The sequence below is a fragment of the Ranitomeya variabilis genome, chromosome 2, assembly GCF_051348905.1.
Source record: "Ranitomeya variabilis isolate aRanVar5 chromosome 2, aRanVar5.hap1, whole genome shotgun sequence".
NCBI classification, from domain to species: domain Eukaryota; kingdom Metazoa; phylum Chordata; class Amphibia; order Anura; family Dendrobatidae; genus Ranitomeya; species Ranitomeya variabilis.
In genome coordinates, this window is record NC_135233.1 from 216,959,770 (window position 1) to 216,983,346 (window position 23,577).

General features: G+C 44.8%; 2 long non-coding RNA genes across 2 annotated transcripts in view; one reads left to right on the forward strand and one right to left on the reverse strand.

The window, feature by feature from the left end:
• The window catches only part of LOC143804959 (uncharacterized), a 101,452-nt gene extending 90,606 nt beyond the window's left edge, over positions 1 to 10,846 (forward strand). Inside the window, exon 4 of the long non-coding RNA XR_013221138.1 lies at positions 10,707 to 10,846. This is a non-coding gene — a long non-coding RNA (uncharacterized LOC143804959). The remainder of the gene's footprint in view (positions 1 to 10,706) is intronic.
• LOC143804957 (uncharacterized) overlaps positions 1 to 23,577 on the reverse strand; it is a 126,182-nt gene that overhangs the window by 67,793 nt on the left and 34,812 nt on the right. The window lies entirely within an intron of this gene.

Genomic DNA, 23,577 nt, shown 5'->3' on the forward strand with positions numbered 1-23,577 from the left:
TTCTGCCTTGTTTTACCAAAACGTTTAACTCTTAAAATGGTCAGTTCATGTTATGGATATCTACTACCTTCTGCTACATCAATGACTTTCTGTGATCTTACTCATGTATTTCACTTCTCGGAATATGGTGTAATAATATTAAGAGTGGAATTTTTTCTGAGGTCTCAGACAATAAAAGTCATAGGGTAGAGAGCCACAAACATAATGAAGTATGATCATAGCTGGGTGAATAAATACCTAAGAACTTTGCATCTATGAATCATGTTTCTCCAAACCAATCACTAATAGACAAATATAAGGTAATATTTTGGTAGATTTGCCTTTAACCAGACGTCGATTATGCCACATGCTGACTGGTCATATTTTTACAAGTCAAGATGCTATTAAATGTCATGGCTTTCTCGTTAGGATAGCACTGGAAAAACTGGTGGTGCGGCAATAGGCTTTGAAGTTCTTGCCAAACCAGAATGCAGTACATTTGGCAGCGACAACTGAGTGTGATGATTGGTCTTGTTCGTAATACACTCCTGGTCAGTAAAAACATGGCAATAGCCAATACACACTGGCATGGAGCCAGATGCGGAAATATCTGTTAATTCTTTAATTTAGGAACTTTTGTTGTGGAAACGGAAGACAGTTGATTGAAGATAATTCCATGAATGGAGCCGTCTTCTTGCTCTAAGGCAGTATTCACACATCCGCCGTAAAGTGCTGCACTCTCCGCTTCTTAAACCGACAGCAAAGGGACACATCAGAGCTTCATTGATCCAAACACATCCATTTTAAGAAATGATCTACATGTGCGATCTGTGATACTCAGAGTGTTCTATTCTCATCCATTTTGTGAATCAGACTCGACCATTAAAGTCCACGTAAAACAGATGACTTATGGAAGACATTTGCTCTATCCGTCTTTCATCTGTTTTTAATTGATCCACTGCTAAGGGTCAATGGAATAAAAAAGTCCAGTTTACCTCCTTTTGTTTTAACCCCTTTACCCCCAAGGGTGGTTTGCATGTTAATGACTGGGCCACTTTTTACAATTCTGACCACTGTCCCTTTATGAGGTTATAACTCTGAAACGCTTCAACGGATCCCAGTGATTCTGACATTGTTTTCTCGTGACATATTGTACTTCATGTTAGTGGTAAAATTTCTTTGATATTACCTACATTTATTTGTGGGGAAAAATGGAAATTTGGTGAAAATTTTGAAAATTTCGTAATTTTCCAACTTTGAATTTTTATGCTCTTAAATTGCAGAGTTGTCATACAAAATACTTAATAAGTAACATTTCCCACATGTCTACTTTACATCAGCACATATTTGGAAGCAAATTTTTTTTTTGTTAGGGAGTTATAAGGGTTAAAAGTTGACCAGCAATTTCTCATTTTTACAACTCCATTTTTTTTCTTAGGGACTACATCACATTTAAAGTCACTTTGAGGGGTCTATATGATAGAAAATACCCAAGTGTGACACCATCCTAAAAACTGCACCTCTCAAGGTGCTCAAAACCACATTGAAGAAGTTTATTAACCCTTCAGGTATTTCACAGGAATTTTTCGAATGTTTAAAAAAAATGAACATTTAACGTTTTTTCACAAAAGATTTACTTTAGCTCCAATTTGTTTTATTTAACCAAGGGTAACAGGAGAAATTGGACCCCAAAACTTGTTGTGCAATTTGTCCTGAGTACGCTGATAACCCATATGGGGGGGTAAACCACTGTTTGGGCGCATGGCAGAGGTTGGAAGGGAAGGAGTGCCATTTGACTTTTCAATGCAAAATTGACTAGAATTGAGATGGGACACCATGTCGTGTTTGGAGAGCCCCTGATGTGCCTAAACATTGAAACCCCCCACAAGTGACACCATTTTGAAAAGTAGACCCCCTAAGGAACTTATCTCGATGTGTGGTGAGCACTTTGACCCACCGAGTGCTTCACAGAAGTTTATAATGTAGAGCCGTAAAAAGAAAAAAATCATATTTTTTCACAAAAATTAATTTTTGTCCCCAATTTTTTATTTTTGCAAGGGTAACCGAAGAAATTGGACCCCAAAAGTTGTTGTGAAATTTATCCTGAGTACTCTGATGCCACATATGTGGGGGTAAACCACTGTTTGGGCACATGGCAGAGCTCTGAAGGGAAGGAGCGCCGTTTGGAATGCAGACTTAGATGGAATGGTCTGCAGGCGCACATTGCGTTTGCAGAGCCCCTGATGTACCTAAACAGTAGAAATCCCCCACAAGTGACCCCATATTGGAAACTAGACCCCCCAAGGAACTTATCTAGATGTGTTTTGAGAACTTAGAACCCCCAAGTGTTTCATTGCAGTATATAACGCAGAGCCATGAAAATAAAAATTATTTTTTTTCCACAAAAATTATTTTTTAGCTCCCAGTTTTGTATTTTCCCAAGGGTAACAGGATAAATTGCACCCCTAAAGTTGTTGTCCAATTTGTCCTGAGTACGCTGATGCCCCATATGTGGAAGAAAACTACTGTTTGGGCGCATGGCAGAGCTCGGAAGGGAAGGAGCGCCGTTTGGAATGCAGACTTAGATGGAATGGTCTGCAGGCGTCACATTGAGTTTGCAGAGCCCCTGATGTACCTAAATAGTAGAAACTCCCCACAAATGACCCCATATTGGAAAATAGACCCCCCAAGGAACTTATATAGATGTGTTGTGAGAACTTGGAACCCCCAAGTGTTTCACTACAGTTTATAACGCAGAGCCGTGAAAATAAAAAATCATTTTTTTCCCACAAAAATGATTTTTTTTAGCCCCTCAAATTTTTATTTTCCCAAGGGTAACCTGACAAATTGAATCCCAAAAGTTGTTGTCCAATGTGTCCTGAGTACGCTGATACCCCATATGTTGGGGCACGGGAGAGTTCGGAAGGGAAGGAGCACTGTTTTACTTTTTCAATGCAGAATTGGTTGGAATTGAGATCGGACGCCATATCGCGTTTGGAGAGCCTCTGATGTGCCTAAACAGTGGAAAGCCCCCAATTCTAACTGAAACCCTAACCCAAACACACCCCTAACCCTAATCCCAACCGTAACCATAACCCTAACCACACCCCTAACCCAAACATGCCCCTAATTCTAATTCCAACCACACCCCTAACTCCAACACACCCCTAACTCCAACACACCCCAACCCTAATCCCAACCCTACCCACACCCCTAACTCCAACACACCCCCAACCCTAATCCCAACCATAACCCTAACCACACCCCTAACGCTGACACACCCCTAACCCTAATCCCAACCCTAATCCCAGCCGTAAATGTAATCCAAACCCTAACCCTAACTTTTGCCCCAACCCTAACTGTAGCCCCAACCCTAACTGTAGCCCTAACCCTAACTTTAGCCCCAACCCTAACCCTTACTTTAGCCCCATCCCTAACCCTTACTTTAGCCCCAACCCTAACTTTAGCCCCAACCCTAACCCTAATGGGAAAATGGAAATAAATACATTTTTTTATTTTATTATATTTACCTAACTAAGGGGGTGATGAAGGGGGGTTTGATTTACTTTCATAGCGTTTTTTTAGCAGATTTTTATGATTGGCAGCGGTCACACACTAAAAGACGCTTTTTATTGCAAAAAAATAGTTTTTTGCATCTCCACATTTTGAGAGCTACAATTTTTCCTTATTTTGGTCCACAGAGTCATGTGAGGTCTTGTTTTTTGCAGGACGAGTTGATGTTTTTATTGGTACCATGTTCGGGCATGTGACATTTTTTTATCGCTTTTTATTCTGATTTTTGTGAGGCAGAATGAACAAAAAACAGCAATTCGTGAATTTCTATTGGGGGGGCGTTTATACCATTCCACGTTTGATAAAATTAATAAAGCAGTTTTATACTTCGGGTCAGTATGATTACAGCGATACCTCATTTATATCTTTTTTTATGTTTTGCACTTTTATACGATAAAATCTATTTTGTATAAAAAATAATTATTTTTGCATCGCTTTATTCTAAGAACTATAACTTATTTATTTTTTCGCTGATGATGCTGTATGGTGGCTCGTTTTTGCGGGACAAGATGACGTTTTCAGCGGTACATGGTTATTTATATCCATCTTTTTGATCGCCTGTTATTCCACTTTTTGTTTGGCGGTATGATAATAAAGCGTTGTTTTTTGCCTGTTTTTTTTTTTTTTTTTTTAACGGTGATCACTGAAGGGGTTAACTAGTGGCACAGTTTTATAGGTCAGGTCGTTACGGATGCGGCGATATTAAATGTGTACTTTTATTGTTTTTTTATTTAGATAAAGAAATGTATTTAGTGGAACAATATTTTTTTTTCTTTATTTAGGATTTTTTTATTTTTTTTTACATATGTAAATATATTTTTTTTAACTTTGTAACATTGCCCCGGGGGGGACATCATGTTATAGTGTCAGATCGCTGATCTGACACTTTGCGCAGCACTGTGTCAGATCAGTGATCTGACAGGCAGTGCTGCAGGCTTGCAAGCGCCTGCTCTGAGCAGGCGCTTGCAAGCCGCCTTCCTGCAGGACCCAGAAGGAGCCCCACAGCCAATTTGGATCCGGGGCCTGCAGGTAGGAGGAGGTAGGAGACCCTCGGAGCAACGCGATCACATCGCGTTGCTCCGAGAGTCTCAGGGAAGCACGCAGGGAGCCCCCTCCCTGCACAATGCTTCCCTATGCCGCCAGAATGCTGCAATCTTGTTTGATCACAGTGTTCTGGGGGTTAATGTGCCGGGAGCGGTCCGTGACCGCTCCTGACACACAGTGCCGGAGGTCAGCTGTAATAGTCACCTGACACCCGGTGGCGATCGGCCACGCTCCCCCTATGAGCGCAGCCGATCGCCTATGACATACTATTCCGTCCATGGGAAGTAGGGCCCACCCCACATGGACGGAATAGTATGTCTAATGGCAGAAAGGGGCTAAAAATGGGATAAAAAAAACTGATGTAAAACATGTCTGTGTTTGCAAATAAGTGTGTGGCCTTTCCTTTTACGTTGAGCTGGACATTACATTTATGTAGTTCCCCATGGCTGGGTGTCCATTGGCCACAATTTAGTTTTTCTCAGCCCTAATTCACATGTTTGTCACTAGACAAATCATAAGGTTTTAATACTAGAGGTTAGGACCGCCCGACTAGGGTCACCGTGCTGTGGTTGAATGGCTTTCATATTTTTTTTTATAAAAATTATGTTAGCTAAGCACTTTATATTTTCATGAACTATTGCTATTTATTTATTGCAGGGTATTTGCTTATTATGTTTTATATCTTGGGTTTTAGAAGTTACAGAGATGGTCTGTAAGAGGGTGGTGCTGTTATGGACAGTAACACGCTGCCACTTTAAGAGACAGCACCCCCTTGTCTGGTGTGATGGAATGTTCTGCTTCCCCCTGCTATAGACTGTGAAGATGAGCTGCCCTAGAATTAGGGGAGGAGTTGAGCCTGTACTGTGTGTGTGTGTGTGTGTGTGTGTGTGAGCTGAAGCTGCTACAGGGAGAACTTTGTGCTGTTTGCTACAAGTAAGGTCCCACAGCCTGGGACGGAGTGTACTTGTGAAATTTGCAAGACTTTTCCAGGTACAGCAAAGGTGGCTGTTCTGTGCTAATTTGTGAAGCCACGAAGATACTGAGAAAGGGACTTACAGTTTCCAGGAGCATCCCTAGGATCCAGAAGCAAGGAGAAGACCACGCTTCACAGAGCTGACAGAAGGCCGTGCGCACCACCATATTAGACTGCTGGGGGCCCCCCTGGGACTGGACCTGAGTCCCCAACATCACCGTGAGTCTGTTCCTGTTTGGTGCACCTGTTAGGGCCTAGTGTCGGCTTCAATAGTCAGTACACGGGAGTCATGTGGCCTGCTTAGTAAAGGCCAGGGAGGTCATATGTAGAGTAGCATCGCTATTTGTTTATTGTTTAAATTTGCTTGTGAGACATATTTTGAGTCTGTAATAGGTGGAGCACCGTGCTATTTTACGGACAAGATAAAGTTTATAACTCTTGTAAAGTGTCTCTTGCCATTGCATACCCCTGTTTGCATCTTCCTCACCCACTTCATTCCTTGCCTCCCAATAAATCTACCCTTTGTTGTTTGCACCCCATCTTGTTTACAGTAGTCTTCCTGCACCGTGGTGGTCCCCCAGCTATCGCTTCAAGTGGCGCTGCGAGCAGGGTACTGTCACCAAGATGGAGGCAGCAGACAGCAATGGCGGGAATGCTAATGTTAATGTAGATGCTGTGGGCATTGGTGGAACCCCTCAAGGACACTCCCTATGGGCACCGTATTTAGTGTGCTACCAAAGTTTGACGGCAAGAATATGCCACTGTCCGACTGGGTGTCCCGGCTGCAAAGCACCCTGAAGATTTATAACATCAGCCCAGACCTTGAAGTGGACATTGCGTTAACTGCCCTAGAGGGAGAAGCCCATAGAAACATCTGCCTACAACCAGAACTCACCCGCAGTACCCTGAAGGAGCTAGTGAAGTTCCTGGAAGAGATCTACAGCGAGACTGCTAGCGCCGGACACCTTCGCGCCAAATTTTTCTCTAGGCTGCAGCAGGAAGAAGAAGGAATTTCTCAGTATGCAACAGCACTGCAAGTAGTGTTAGCAGAGGTGCAGAGAAAGGAGGCAGATGGATTTGGCGTCATGGGCTCTAAAGACTGGATACTCCGGGAGCAATTCATTCTGGGACTGCACAGCACATCCTTGAGGCGAGCACTGTCAGAACGGGTCCGGGCAGATCCGGCTTACGTTTCATCAAATCCTGGCGGAAACAGTGGCCCGAAGTAAAGAAGAGAGCTTTGCGTCTGGGGAGATGCATGTCCAGGGCGCCAATACCAGAGGGGACCCAAACCATCAGGAGGTGCTGGTCCAGGTGGTGCAAGACTTGCAGCGGTCCCTTGTCAACATGCAAGAGAAACTGACCCAGGTGGAGCGAAGAGTGGGGGAACTACAACAGTCTGACCCACCGTACTTATGCAACCATTTTTCAGCCCGACCGATAAGGGATCAGTGGGAGCAAGCCCCCTCCCGTCAGGCATCGGAGGCATGAGGACAGGCTCGAAGTACCCCCCGGCGAGGAGGAGGCATCCAATGCTGGGAATGTGGAGGACCGGGCACCTTGCCAGAGACTGTTGGAACTATACTCAAGGCCAGCGGAAGCCGCCGTTAAACTACCAACCCCCCGCAGTAGTGCGGCACTCTGCGGGGGAGGCGAGGAGAGAGGCCGCTCCATATCATAACGAACACTTGATTGCTGGAAGCCCCATCCTACGTGCTGAATTCGAAGGAGTTCTAGTGGATTGCCTAATAGATACCGGGTTACAAGTGACAAAGATGCCAGAAGCGTACTTCAAGCAGCATTTCCAGGACCTGGCCAAGCCAGAAACAGAGACATTGATCCGGTTGTTTGCTGCCAACCAACAACCGATCCCGGTCACAGGGGTCGTGTGGATGAATATTCGAATCTGTGGGCAAGAAGTTGGGAGAAAAGGGATCCTCCTAGTCCCTGAGCCTATCAAGGAAGATGTACCTGTAGTACTGGGAATGAAAATCCTACGTGAACTCGATCAGATTATGTTTAGCAAACGGGGACCTGGATATTGGAAGAAGGCTACTACACATAAGCCTACTCAAGAAGCCCTTCAACGACTGATCTGCTTCTGTGGGACGCAGAAGAGTGTGCCATCTTATCAGACGGTAGGGGTCATCAGGGCTCCTGGTAAAGAACCTGTAATCCTACCTCCCGAGCGAGAAACTATAGTATACCTTTCAGTGGGGACTCACCGCAACCTTGATGGGTTGGAAGTGGTTGTTCAGCCTGTGGTAGGCAGAGCAGTGGACCAAGAAGTCATGATAGCTCGTACGATAGCTGTGGTCCAGCGAGGACATGTCCCCATAAGAGCTTTGAATGTGGGCTCCGGGGAGGTCACCTTGCCACGAGGGACAGATCTGGCCCTGGTGTACCTACATAAGGGTGAAGTGGTGAGTCAGAAGGAGATGTCTTTATCACCGAAAGAAGGCGTGGGGTGGACCCTAGCAGTTGCTGCGGGGGACGAAGAGACACCATCCCCGGAGTGGAGTGGACGGGTCATCCTTGATCAAATGGAAGTGGATGTGAAGGCTCTGGGCCCTGAGCATGTGCAAGCAATAGAAACTATGCTGTGGGAAAATCAGGCTGCATTCGCCCGTCACGCCGAAGATTTCGGCTGTACTGAAGCCATCACGCATGAGATACCGACTGGGGAAGCTTGTCCAATTCGAGAACGATACCGGCAGATCCCGCCCAAGATGTATCAAGAGGTGAAAACATTACTGAGGCAGATGCTGGATTCAGGAGTGGTGCAGAGTAGTCAGAGCCCTTGGGCAGCCCCGGTGGTGCTCGTCAAGAAGAAGGATGGGACCATCTGGTTCTGTGTAGATTACAGGAAACTCAATGCCTGCACTGTTCGAGACTCGTATCTGTTGCCCCGCATCGAGGAATCCTTGACAGCATTGGGGAAAGCCAAGTACTTCTCCACCCTGGACCTAGCAAGCGGATACTGGCAAGTAGCCGTGGCAGAGAAAGACAGAGAGAAAACTGCCTTCATCCTCCCTATGGGGTTGTTCGAGTTTAACCGGATGCCCTTCGGGCTCTCCAATGCTCCAGGCACCTTTCAACAGCTGATGGAAGAGTGTTTGGGAGACTTAAATTTTGAGGCTACCCTGATCTATCTGGATGACATCATTGTGTTTTCAGCCTCATTCGAAGAACACCTTGCCCAGCTTGGACAGGTACTCGGAAGACTGCGGGCCCATAACCTGAAGGTGAAGCCAAAGAAGTGCCACCTCTTCAAGAGAGAGATCGAGTACCTAGGCCACATAGTGTCACAAGATGGAGTTCTACCCTTGCCAGAAAAAGTGGCTGCTATCCAGAAGTGGCCAGTCCTAGAAGTTTTGATGATCGACTATCTCCTCGTGGGACACTCGGCCCGGGGGCTGCAATACTGTTTGGTGATGACCGATCATTTCTCTAAGTTCGCAGTAGTCACTCCGACTAGAGATCAGACTGCGGAATCGGCGGCGCGAGCCATCTGTCAAGACTTCATCTGGGTGTATGGGTGCCCAAAGCGCATCCACTCCGACCAAGGCACATGCTTCCAAGGCAAGGTGATGGAAGAATTGTATTGCATGTATGGCATCAAGCGGTCCCGGACCACTCCTTACCACCCTCAAGGCAACGGAGCTTGTGAATGCTTCAACAGAACCTTACTTCAAATGCTGAGAATTTTGGAGGAGGATAAGAAGGCGTGTTGGCCAAACTATCTGCCAGAATTGGTCTGGACCTACAACAATCGGGTCCACTCCACCACGGGTTATACCCCCTATCTACTGTTGTTTGGAAGAGCTGGACGAGAGATCATTGAGCTGAATTTGGAGCAGCCAGAGGAGCTGATGGAGCGAACTGTCACCTCATGGGTGAAAGAGCATCGGCAACGATTGCAAATGATACGGCGGTTGGTGGGTCAGCAGCTGCAAGAAAAAGAACATACGGGCCGCAAACGACTCAAGAGTTACCGCTCCAACCTGGAGACCGAGTATTAGTCAGAGAGAAATGCCCTAAGGGAAAACTAACTGAGAGATGGGAAGTACAGCCGTACAAGGTTATCGAGCGAGTGTATGCTAACGGCCCTGTCTACAAGGTACAGATTGAGAATGGGGCATCCGCCCCTAGAGTACTTCATAGAAATATGCTGCGGCCTTGCCGGTCTGAGGTCTGTTCTACGCCATTGTCGCCTGAAGGCGCCACTCCACTTCCTGAATCTGTCATGCCTGATGGTGAAATCGATGATGAGTGGTGGACCGTCCCTGACACAGTAGGGGATCCTCAGCCGCACAGAGTCGGTAATCCCATGGATGTACCAGTACCACCATGCAAGGACAAGACCAGACAAGAGCTCACAATGTGTCCTGCAACAAGTGTTCCTCTGGAAGATAGTCAAGCCTTGCCCGATAGCCAAGAGCTTCAGAGATCCCAGAGGTATAATGCAGGGGTTCCACCAGTCCGATATGTAGAACAGTGTGCTCTGTCTGTTTTTACACCTTTGTTGCCTCCTCTATAGGTGCTTTTTCCGCATTGCACTTTCCTTCAATACGCTTCAACCAATCGCGCGCGTGTCCAGCCTCCCGTGACGTCACGGCTTGTGATTGGTCGCGTCGCCCATGTGACCGCGACGCGACCAATCATAAGCCAGAACGTAATTTTAAAATCCTGAAGGACCTGAAATTACGTCACGGCTTGCTGTGATTGGTCGCGTCGCGGCCACATGGGCGGCACGCGACCAATCACAAGCCGGAACTTCACGTAAGGAAGTAAACGCGCGAATTTTAAGCAAAGAACGCTCCCGGTTCCCTCGGTAAGGTGCAGGCTGCGTCGGAGAGGTGAGTATAGCAATATTTTTTATTTTAATTCTCTCTTTTACACATTATTACATTAATGTTGTTTCGATACCGATACCCGATACCACAAAAGTATCGGATCTCGGTATCGGAATTCCGATACCCGCAAGTATCGGCCGATACCCGATACTTGCGGTATCGGAATGCTCAACACTAGACAACACACATTCTAAAAGCTTTTTGCCGGCTTTGCAGGTTTGAACATGAATTCTTCACTTTCTACCTACCCTAATCTTATGTATCTGGTTTTCTGTCTGCAGCACAGAAATGCAAGATGAAAAGAATATCCATCTTCTATATGATTTGTAGTATATTGTGCCCTGTGAAATTCTCCCAAGTGAGGCAGGGACATTAAAATAAGAAACAAAACCAATTAAGATATGATTGCAAATGGTTAAGAGATGAGGCTTGGAGACACACGGGAGATCTGATAATACGGTAAGTGAGCTGTAAAGGAGTGTTAATAAATCCCAAAGCGTCGTAATAACACAAAACCATAACACTGTCATAAAAATTATGTATATATTCATGATAAAGAAAATGAAGGCAGCAATATATCTGCCGCTTCTGTGTTCCATTATGTTCCATTTTGCTGGATGTGTTTCAAGTTCTACAGTACATCAGAGGACACTATAGAAACACCCCAGGTCAAATCCTATCATTAATGTCTGACACAGGGATCATAAATACAAAAAGCGTCAGAAGTTTTGTTCCTCTAGATAGTAGTTTAGCTGAAAAGTTGGGCCGTCTCCAGATATAATATTAGATTACATTTCTGATTTAATCAACTTGGTAAAAATGTCTGTAGGCACAGCACAGATGGTACTACCTCCTTGTCTCTTCATGTAAATTATGTAGATACAGATAGTACTGATATACTTATCTTTTCATGTTTAGAATGTATTTACACAGAATGATCTCCATCTAAAAAAAAAATAAAAATCACTTGGACATAGGGAGTACTGACTATGTGTCTGCTTACAATTGATAAAGAAGATAATAGTTTTGCTTCTGTTTACATATAAAAAATGTAAGCACAGATAGTACTGTCTACCTGTTTTCCTACAAATGATGTAGAAAGAGATAGTAGTACTTTCCTATAGCTTAACATATACAGTGGGTATGGAAAGTATTCAGACCCGTTTACATTTTTCACTCGTTGTTTCATTGCAGCCATTTGGTAAATTCAAAGAAGTATTTGTTTTTCTTTTTTATTAAATTTGCAAAAATGTCTACATTTCTGTTTTTTTTTCAGTCAAGATGGGGAGCAGAGTGTATATTAATGAGAAAAAATGAAATTTTTTGAATTTTCCAAATGGCTGCAATGAAACAAAGAGTGAAAAATGTAAAGGAGTCTGAATACTTTCCGTACCCACTGTATGTTCAGAGTAAATATACTACAGCCTCCTAGTAAATTATGCAGGTACAGATAGTACTGCCTTCCTATCTTCCAGTACAATATGTAAACTCTAATATTACTGAATCCTTTTTTCTGTCTTGTAGATAATGAAGGCACAGATAGTACTGGCTTCCAGAACAATATGAAAACTCTAATATTGCTAAATACTTTTCTCTGTCTAGTACATGATGAAGGCACAGATAGTGCTGGCTTCCAGTATAATATGTAAACTCTAAAATTACAGATTTTTTTTCCTGTCCTGTAGATGAAAGCACAGATAGTGCTGCCTTCCTTTCTTCCAGTATAAAAAGTAAACGCTAATATATCTGAATCCTGTTCTCTGTTGTGTAGATGATGAGGGCATAGATTGTATTGCCTCACAGCCTCTACCTGTGCATGATATAAGCAATAGCATATATAAAACAATATTTGTGCCTCCTTGTGAAATATATAGATACAGATAGTACTGGCTCCCAGTCTCTCCTTGTAAATGATGTACAGATATTACTGTATTCCTGACTTTCTGTAAATGGTATAGATACAGATATTACCGCCTTCCTGTCTCTCTCTGTGTGATGAATTTTGCTGAAGTTTCTGTTCATGAAGTCGCCAAAAAAAGGAAGTAGTCCCACAATAAGTAAGCAAGAAAATTCCAAGAAATTGTTTTAAAACCCTACAACCACCAGCTCTTGGGTGGACATACCGCCTGTTCAACCGGTGCTGCTGCATTGGGGCCCGGAGACTCCGGGGTGCCCCTGCAGGGCAGCTAATAATGAGGGCAATATGGCCAGTTTATCTGGCCTCGAGACTCCGGGGGGGCCCTAGCTAGATTGTCCTCATGTGCGGCGGGCAGGGAGTGATCCCTGCAGCTCCGCTGCCTGCAAGAGAAAATTGCATCAGAGTGGAGCTGCAGGGAATGGGATCCGTCCTGCTTCCTGCCCACACTTCCTGTATCACACAGCAGCGGCTGAATGACATCATCATTCAGCGTCGCAACTGTGCGAGATAGGAAGCTGACGGCAATGGTGCGGCTTCAGGATACCATGCGCAGAGGTGGTGTGTGTGTGTATGCAGAGAGGTGAATGGTGCTGTTTGTGTCAGTGCGTGTGTAGTGTTGTGATTCGGTTCGTGGGCTCCCCCGGTGGTCTCTTGTGGTACTGGTGTCCTGCAAGCTTTGCCTTCTTAGTTCACCTGTTCCTATCAGGATGTGGGAGTATCCTATTTAACCTTGCTCCTCAGTCATTCTAATGCTGGCCATCAATGTATCCAGAGTGATTCTGTTGCTTGTTCCTGCTCCCAGTTTTCTGCTCAGCTAAGTTGGACACTTTAGTCCTTAAGTCTATTTTTGTATGTTTTGTCCAGTTTGCACTTATGTGAATCTCTGCAGCTGGAAGCTCTTGTTGGGCTGAAATTACCACTCCGGTGTCATGAGTTGTCACATGAGTTAAGGTAATTTCAGGATGGTGTTTTGAAGGGTTTTGCAGCTGACCGCGAAGTCCTCTGTTGTATCTTTCTGCTATTTAGTTAGCGGGCCTCTCTGTGCTAAATCTGCTTTCATACTACGTGTGTCTTTTCATCTGCTCTCACCGTTATTATATGTGGGGGGCTGCTATCTCCTGTGGGGACATTCTCTGGAGGCAAGCCAGGACTGTGTTTTCTTCTACCAGGGGTAGTTAGTTCTCCGGCTGGCGCGCGGCATCTAGAGACAACGCAGGAATGCCCCCTGGCTACTTCTAGTGTGGTGTGTAGGTTTAGCATCGCGGTCAGCTCTAGTTTCCATCACCCGAGAGCTTGTCCGTTTATTCTATGCTTCTGATGTTTCCTTGCCATTGGAAACCATAACAGTATGGCCAGCCCAAATGTTTAATCTATAGGCTGAAGCAGGAGAGAAAAGGAACTGTGTGAAACCTTTTTTTTTTTTTCCTTCCTCTGAAGTTGCACTCCAGCTCTAATTGCAGTCTCCTGTTTTCCTCTCCTCTTAACCCCTGAATGGCTCAGACTTTATCTGTTGAAATATGGATCCCCAGAGTCTGGCTACCAATTTGAATAATCTTGCCTCTAAAGTTCAGAATATACAAGATTTTTTGTTACATGCTCCTCGGTCTGAACCTAAAATTCCTATACCGGAGTTTTTTTCTGGAGATCGATCTTGTTTTCTAAATTTTAAATACAATTGTAAATTGTTTCTTTCGCTGAGATCTCATTCTGCTGGAGATCCTGCCCAGCAAGTAAAAATTGTTATTTCTTTACTGCGGGGTGACCCCCAAAATTGGGCATTTTCATTGGCACCAGGGGATCCTGCGTTGCTCAATGTGGATGCGTTTTTTCTGGCTTTGGGGTTGCTTTATGAGGAACCAAATTTGGAGATTCAGGCTGAGAAAGCCCTAATAGCCCTCTCTCAGGGGCAAGATGAAGCCGAAATATATTGCCAAAAATTTCGAAAATGGTCTGTGCTTACTCAGTGGAATGAGTGCGCTCTGGCGGCAATTTTCAGAGAAGGTCTCTCTGATGCTGTAAAAGACGTCATGGTGGGGTTTCCTGCGCCTACTGGTCTGAATGAGTCCATGACAATGGCAATTCAGATTGATCGGCGTTTACGGGAACGCAAACCTGTGCACCAGTTGGCGGTGTCTTCTGAAGAGGCACCACAGAGTATGCAATGTGATAGCTTTCTGTCCAGAAGCGAACGACAGATTTATAGGCGCAAAAATCATTTGTGCTTCTATTGTGGAAATTCTACTCATGTTATATCAGCATGCTCTAAACGAACAAAGAAAGTTGATAAATCCTCTGCTATTGGCACTTTGCAGTCCAAGTTTATTTTGTCTGTAACTCTAATTTGTTCGTTATCTTCTATTGTTGCGGATGCGTATGTGGATTCTGGCGCCGCTTTGAGTCTTATGGATTGGTCCTTTGCCAGGCGCTGTGGGTTTGATCTAGAGCCTCTGGAAGTTCCTATACCTTTAAAGGGTATTGATTCTACACCATTGGCTAGTAATAAACCACAATACTGGACACAAGTGACTATGCGTATGACTCCAGACCATCAAGAGGTGATTCGCTTCCTTGTACTGTATAATCTACATGATGTGTTGGTGCTGGGATTGCCATGGTTGCAAACTCATAACCCAGTCCTTGACTGGAAAACAATGTCTGTACTAAGCTGGGGATGTCAGGGAAATCATGGGGACACATCTTTGGTCTCCATTGCTTCATCTATTCCCTCTGAAATTCCTGAGTTTTTGTCTGATTATCGTGAGGTTTTTGAGGAATCTACTCTTAATTCTCTTCCTCCTCACAGAGATTGCGATTGCGCCATAGATTTGATCCCTGGCAGTAAATTTCCTAAGGGTCGTCTATTCAATCTGTCTGTACCTGAACATGCTGCCATGCGAGAGTATATTAGGGAGTCCTTGGAAAAGGGACATATTCGTCCTCCTTCGTCTCCTCTTGGAGCGGGGTTCTTTTTCGTAGCTAAAAGCGATGGTTCTTTGAGACCTTGTATTGATTATAGACTCTTGAATAAGATCACAGTCAAGTATCAGTATCCTTTGCCATTGCTGACAGATTTATTTGCTCGCATTGAGGGGGCGAAGTGGTTCTCTAAGATTGATCTTCGCGGTGCGTATAATTTGGTGCGAATTAAGCAGGGGGATGAGTGGAAAACCGCATTTAATACGCCTGAGGGCCATTTTGAGTATTTGGTGATGCCTTTTGGTCTGTCAAATGCCCCTTTGGTCTTTCAGTCTTTTATGCACAATATTTTCCGTGAATATCTGGATAAATTTATGATTGTGTATTTGGACGATATCTTGATTTTTTCGGATGACTGGGAATCTCATGTTCAACAAGTTAGGAGGGTTTTTCAGGTTTTGCGGACCAATTCTCTGTTTGTTAAAGGTTCAAAGTGTGTTTTTGGGGTTCAGAAGATTTCTTTTTTGGGGTACATTTTTTCCCCCTCTTCTATTGAGATGGATCCTGTGAAGGTTCAGGCTATTTGTGACTGGACGCAACCGACTTCTCTTAAGGGCCTTCAGAAATTTTTGGGCTTTGCTAACTTTTATCGTCGATTCATAACTGGTTTTTCTAGCGTTGTCAGGCCTTTGACTGATTTGACTAAAAAGGGTGCTGATGTTGCAGATTGGTCTCCTGCTGCTGTGGAGGCCTTTCGGGAGCTTAAGCGCCGTTTTTCTTCTGCTCCGGTGTTGTGCCAGCCTGATGTTTCTCTTCCTTTTCAGGTGGAAGTTGATGCTTCCGAGATCGGAGCGGGGGCGGTTTTGTCGCAGAAAAGTTCAGATTGTTCAGTGATGAGACCTTGTGCGTTCTTTTCTCGAAAATTTTCGCCCGCCGAGCGAAATTATGACGTCGGTAATCGGGAGCTTTTGGCGATGAAGTGGGCATTCGAGGAGTGGCGTCATTGGCTTGAGGGTGCTAAACATCAGGTGGTGGTCTTGACTGATCACAAAAATTTGATTTATCTTGAGTCGGCCAGACGTCTGAATCCTAGACAGGCGCGCTGGTCGTTGTTTTTCTCCCGGTTTAATTTTGTGGTTTCGTATCTGCCAGGTACTAAGAATGTGAAGGCGGATGCCCTTTCTAGGAGTTTTGAACCTGATTCCCCTGGTGATTCTAAACCTACGGGTATACTTAAGGATGGGGTGATATTGTCTGCTGTCTTCCCAGACCTGCGACGTGCTTTGCAAGAGTTTCAGGCGGATCGGCCTGATCGTTGTCCGCCTGGTAGATTGTTTGTGCCGGATGAGTGGACCAATAGAGTCATCTCGGAGGTTCATTCTTCTGCGTTGGCAGGTCATCCGGGAATTTTTGGTACCAGAGATTTGGTGGCTAGGTCCTTCTGGTGGCCTTCCCTGTCTCGGGACGTGCGTACTTTTGTGCAGTCTTGCGATGTTTGTGCTCGGGCCAAGCCTTGTTGTTCTCGGGCTAGTGGGTTGTTGTTGCCCTTGCCTGTTCCTAAGAGGCCTTGGACACACATCTCTATGGATTTTATTTCTGATCTCCCTGTTTCTCAGAAGATGTCCGTCATTTGGGTGGTGTGTGACCGCTTTTCTAAGATGGTTCATTTGGTGCCCTTGCCCAAGCTGCCTTCCTCATCTGAGTTGGTGCCCCTGTTTTTTCAGAATGTGGTTTGGCTGCATGGTATTCCGGAGAATATCGTTTCCGACAGGGGATCCCAGTTTGTGTCCAGATTTTGGCGGGCGTTTTGTGCCAGGATGGGCATTGATTTGTCTTTTTCGTCTGCATTTCATCCCCAGACAAATGGCCAGATGGAACGTACTAATCAGACCTTGGAGACTTATTTGAGGTGTTTCGTGTCTGCTGATCAGGATGACTGGGTCTCCTTTTTGCCGTTGGCTGAGTTTGCCCTTAATAATCGGGCCAGTTCTGCCACTTTGGTCTCCCCTTTCTTTTGCAATTCAGGGTTCCATCCTCGTTTTTCATCTGGTCAGGTGGAGTCTTCGGATTGTCCTGGAGTGGATACCATGGTGGATAGGTTGCATCGTATTTGGGGGCAGGTGGTGGACAATTTGGAGTTGTCCCAGGAGAGGACTCAACGTTTTGCTAATCGCCATCGTCGTGTTGGTCCTCGTCTTCGTGTTGGGGACTTGGTGTGGTTGTCCTCCCGTTTTGTCCCTATGAGGGTCTCTTCTCCTAAGTTTAAGCCTCGGTTCATCGGTCCTTATAAGATTTTGGAAATTCTTAACCCTGTGTCTTTTCGTTTGGACCTCCCAGCATCCTTTGCTATCCATAATGTCTTCCATCGGTCATTATTGCGGAGGTATGAGGTACCACTTGTGCCTTCTGTTGAGCCTCCTGCTCCTGTGCTGGTTGAGGGTGAATTGGAGTACGTGGTGGAGAAAATCTTGGACTCCCGTGTTTCCAGACGGAGACTTCAATATCTGGTGAAATGGAAGGGCTACGGTCAAGAGGATAATTCTTGGGTTACAGCTTCTGATGTTCATGCTTCTGATTTGGTCCGTGCCTTTCATAGGGCTCATCCAGATCGCCCTGGTGGTTCTTGTGAGGGTTCGGTGCCCCCTACTTAAGGGGGGGGTACTGTTGTGATTCGGTTCGTGGGCTCCCCCGGTGGTCTCTTGTGGTACTGGTGTCCTGCAAGCTTTGCCTTCTTAGTTCACCTGTTCCTATCAGGATGTGGGAGTATCCTATTTAACCTTGCTCCTCAGTCATTCTAATGCTGGCCATCAATGTATCCAGAGTGATTCTGTTGCTTGTTCCTGCTCCCAGTTTTCTGCTCAGCTAAGTTGGACACTTTAGTCCTTAAGTCTATTTTTGTATGTTTTGTCCAGTTTGCACTTATGTGAATCTCTGCAGCTGGAAGCTCTTGTTGGGCTGAAATTACCACTCCGGTGTCATGAGTTGTCACATGAGTTAAGGTAATTTCAGGATGGTGTTTTGAAGGGTTTTGCAGCTGACCGCGAAGTCCTCTGTTGTATCTTTCTGCTATTTAGTTAGCGGGCCTCTCTGTGCTAAATCTGCTTTCATACTACGTGTGTCTTTTCATCTGCTCTCACCGTTATTATATGTGGGGGGCTGCTATCTCCTGTGGGGACATTCTCTGGAGGCAAGCCAGGACTGTGTTTTCTTCTACCAGGGGTAGTTAGTTCTCCGGCTGGCGCGCGGCATCTAGAGACAACGCAGGAATGCCCCCTGGCTACTTCTAGTGTGGTGTGTAGGTTTAGCATCGCGGTCAGCTCTAGTTTCCATCACCCGAGAGCTTGTCCGTTTATTCTATGCTTCTGATGTTTCCTTGCCATTGGAAACCATAACAGTGTAGGTGGAGGAGAGGGCCATGATGGGGGTGATGGGGCAGAAGGCAATGATTGGGTTGACAGAAAAGGCAGTGATGGGGCAGAAGGCAATGATTGGGTTGACAGAGAGGGCAATGAAGGGGGTGATGGGCAGAAGGCAATGATTGGGTTGATGGAGAGAGCAATGATGGGGTGATGGGGCAGAAGGCAATGATTGGGTTGACGGAGAGGGCAATGATAGGGGTGGTGAGGGAGAAAGCAATGATGGGGTGGTGGAAAGGGCAATAATGGGGGTGGTGGGGAGGAGGAAATGATGGAGGTGGTGAATGGGCAATAATGGGGGTGGTGGGGGAGGAGGAAATGATGGAGGTGGTGAATGGGCAATAATGGGGTTGGTGGGGAGGAGGAAATGAAGGAGGCGGTGGGGGAAAAGACAATGATGTGGTGGTGGAAAACGCAATTATGGGGATTGTGGGGGAGGAGGAAATGATAGAGGTCGTGGAATGGGTAATGATGGGGTGGTGGGGAGAAGACAATGATGATGGCAGTGGAAAGGACAATGATGGGGTGGTGGGGAGGAGGCAATGATGGAGGTGGTGGAATGAGTAATGATAGGAATGGTGGGGGAAAAGACAATGGTGGTGGTGGAAAGGGCAATGATGGGGATGGTGGGGGAGAAGGAAATGATGGAGGTCGTGGAATGAGTAATGATGGGGTGGTGGGGAGAAGGCAATGATGGTGGCAGTGGAAAGAACAATGATGGGGTGGTGGGAGGAGGCAATGATGGAGGTGGTGGAATGGGCAATAATAGGGTGATGGGGAAAAAGCAATGATGGAGGTGGTGAAGAAGGGCAATCATGGGGGTGGGGGAGAGGGTAATAATGGGTTGCGGTGGGCGGAGGACAATGATGGGTGTGGGGGGACTGGGATGGGAGGAAGGGGGATTTATAATGGATTTAGGAACAGGGGGAGGTGAAGGAAGACATTATTATCAATTATTTTGTCTAACACAGTCCCTTAGTATAAAGTGTACTCACATATTATGTATAGCACAGTCTCTTAGTATATAGTGTACTCACTTATGTACAGCACAGTCCCTTAGTGTACTCACTTATTATATATAACACCATCCTTAGTTACATAGTTTCCTCTTTTGTTATAACACCATCCCTTATTACGAATTATCCTCTCTAGTTATATATGATGCCCTCCCTTATTATATAGTTTCCTCTGCTAAGTACAGTACTGTCTCTTACATAGTGTATTCTTGTTACTTTTGTTATTCACAGTGCCCTCTTTTATTACATAGTCCCCTCTCTTGTTAGATATAAAATGACTACTGATGGATGAGCCGTGACCAGACTACCAGTCCATCAGCTCCTCCTTTAGAAAAGAAGCTTTCCCATGCTCCATCAGCCATCAATGCATTATACAGATAACAAGACAGGACAGTATGTAATAAAAATCAGGGCTCTATAAAATCCAATATGTAAGGGACGGTGCTGTACAGAGCGGGCACTGTATAATAATATTAAAACATGCATTTATTTATTCTTCAAGCACTATTTAAGTGCGCAAGTGGTAAAAAAAAAAAGTAAAACCCCTTTATGATCACTGGCAGTTGGAGCTCTGGTATCACCATGTCCGTTTCACAGCCAGGTGATGAGTGCAGCGCCACAGCAGGGTGACGAGAGCAGCACCACACCCGGGTGACGAGAGCAGCGCCACACCCAGGTGATGAGAGCAGCGCCATACCCAGGTGATGGGAACAGCGCTACAGCCAGGTGACGAGAGCAGCGCCACAACCAGGTGACGAGAGCAGCACCACACTCAAGTGACGAGAAAAGCGCCACAGCCAGGTGACGAGCGCAGCGCCACACCCAGATGACGAGCACAGCGCCACACCCAGGTGACGAGAGCTGCGCCACAGCCAGGTGACGAGAGAAGTGCCACAGCCAGGTGACCAGAGAAGTGCCACAGCCAGGTGACGAGCGTAGCGCCACAGCCAGGTGACGAGCGCAGCGCCACAGCCAGGTGACGAGAGCAGCACCACACCCAATTGACGAGAAAAGCGCCACAGCCAGGTGACGAGCGCAGCGCCACACCCAGATGACGAGCCCAGCGCCACACCCAGGTGACGAGAGCTGCGCCACAGCCAGGTGACGAGAGAAGTGCCACAGCCAGGTGACGAGCGTAGCGCCACAGCCAGGTGACGAGCGCAGCGCCACAGCCAGGTGACGAGCACAGCACCACAGCCAGGTGACGAGAGCAGCACCACACCCAATTGACGAGAAAAGCGCCACAGCCAGGTGACGAGCGCAGCGCCACACCGAGATGACTAGCACAGCGCCACACCCAGGTGACGAGAGCTACGCCACAGCCAGGTGACGAGAGAAGTGCCACAGCCAGGTGACCAGAGAAGTGCCACAGCCAGGTGACGAGCGCAGAAAGGAATGCAGTGCTAAAGGAGGGCGGTGGCTTCTTCATTTCTAAAATCAGAGGCCACGTTTCCAGCTAAGCCATTCCCTCTGTCAAGTCAGGAGCAATATATAGGAAAAATCCATTGACTTTAAAGAGTAACCGTCAATTACATTTTTTTAGGTCATAAATCAATAGTGCAAGTGAAAATAAGAAATTTTGTAATATTTCTTACACAAATCTGCTTCTATCTCCTCCTGAACTGATCCTTCACTTTCAAATCATTGGGTAAAATCTACATTCAGTGAATACCATTACTGCGGTAAAAGGTGCCAGTTAGTGCTTTTAAGATTCTATGGAGGAGGAGGAGCCAGACACGGATATTCTGATGCAAATTCACTTAAAACGACAGTTACTGCTTTTCCGTAGAACATTTTGAGCACCAACTGTCATCTATCTCAGTAATAGAAAAATCTATTTTCACTGAGGACAGATTTTACTCCTGAAATGTGAATTTGGAAAATGATAGATCAGGAGAAAGAAGCAGATTTCTCTTCTAAGTTATGTTACAAAGTTTCTTGCCATCCCTTGTAATATTGATTTATGAATGCAAAAAAATACCTGGAAATAAATGACTCTTCAGTCATATCTGTGACATTGATGTGGGCTCACATTCTGAGCTCACATTTTCTCTGCATTTGATGGCATTTGAGCCATCAAGGGTATCTAACAGGCACGGGTGGATCCAAGTTCCACCTGTGGCTGTTAACCTGTTAAAGGCCGCTGTCAATCACTTAACACATGCTGGCTGAAAGCGTGTCAATGATCATGACAACTGAGGGTCTGCTGAAGACCCCCTGGCCTGTCACCATGATCCTCCGGCTCTGGGTCGGCATTCATAGGAGATCGTGATTTTTGCTATACATAGCAGGGCTGAAGAACTGCTATGTATGGTATACATGAGGGAATTATTAAATACAGTAAAAAGTTTAAAAAAAAAAAAACACACAAATGTTAAAATCACCCCTTTTTTGCCCCATTAAAAATAAAACAATAACAATAAAAAGATACACATTTGGTATTGTTGCATTCATAAGCTCCTGATCTATCGAAATATAAAGCAAAGTAATCCAATTGGTAAACGATGTAACAAGAAAAAATTAAAAACGCCAGAATTATGTACTTTTGCTCGCAGCAGCATTGCAAATAAAATGTGATCAAAACATCGTATCTACACCAAAATGATATCAGTTACAACGTCCGCTCAGGGCACAAAACATTAAGCCCTCACAAAGCCCCAGATCCTGAAAAATGAGAACATTACGGATCTCAGAAAATGGCGACAAAAGCAAACTTTTTTTTAACGTATTTTTGAATTTTTTTCACCACTTTGATAAAAAAAAGATCCAATACATGTTTGGTATCTGCGAACTCGCAATGACCTGGAGAATCGTAATGGCAGGTCAGTATTTCCATTTAGTGAACTTAGTAAATAAAAAAATAAAAAACATTGTGGAATTGCATTTTTTTTTTTTTTTTTGCAATTTCACCGCACTTGGAATTTTTTTCCCCATTTTCCAGCACACTGTCACAACTCTTGATGCAAAAAACAAGCCCTAATACGGCCAGAGAAATTAAAAAATTCACAGACAAGAAACAAGCATCTTCAAAATAGAGGAAGAATCAGGACACAAAATTTAATAGAAAGTTGCCGAGTATGGCCGAAGTGGTCACATATCTACACTAGGACATGTTATTCCTGGAAGAAGGAAGAACAGAGCCACGTTGGGGCAACGTGGATAATAACAGGAATGGAAACCGCAGAAAATTGGTGCGTGTGTGTATATATACATATATATATATATATATATATATATATATACTGTATATATATATATATATATATATATATATATATTTTTTTTTTATTATTATTATTATTTATTTATTTTCTTATTTTTTTCATTATTTTAGATGATTATCTATTTTTGCTGCAAATCTGTAGGTAAAATCCATGACTTATAAGATTGTGTTGCAGATTTTTTTTACTATATATTGAAGTCAATGGGAAAAATTCACAGCAAAATTGTAGGGAACATAGCTATAAAAACAGCTGCATAAATGTTAAAAGAAAAAAGAAAAAGTGAAATAAGAGGAAAAATTATTTTTTTTATAAAAAACAAAAAGGTGTTCTAATCAACCGAAATCTCTATTCTATTGCCCGCTGAATGACAACGTTCCACTCCCAGGAATACTACATGTTGCAATCCAGCCGCAGGATCATATTTTTATAATAACCCCAGCTTAACCCCCTATGTAATGCATCACGGGGCCACTGGCAGCTCGGGGCTTAGAGACTGAAGAATAGTTACAGACTGTAATTACAACACTCACATTATATATCCATTATCTGCCTGAAAAATAGCCAAACACACACGTTAGCCTCAGCGTTTTCAGACCCAGACCTGTACAGAACTGTGCGCTGAATAAATCAGTCAGCCGTATTATAAGGGGGCTTAAGGAACA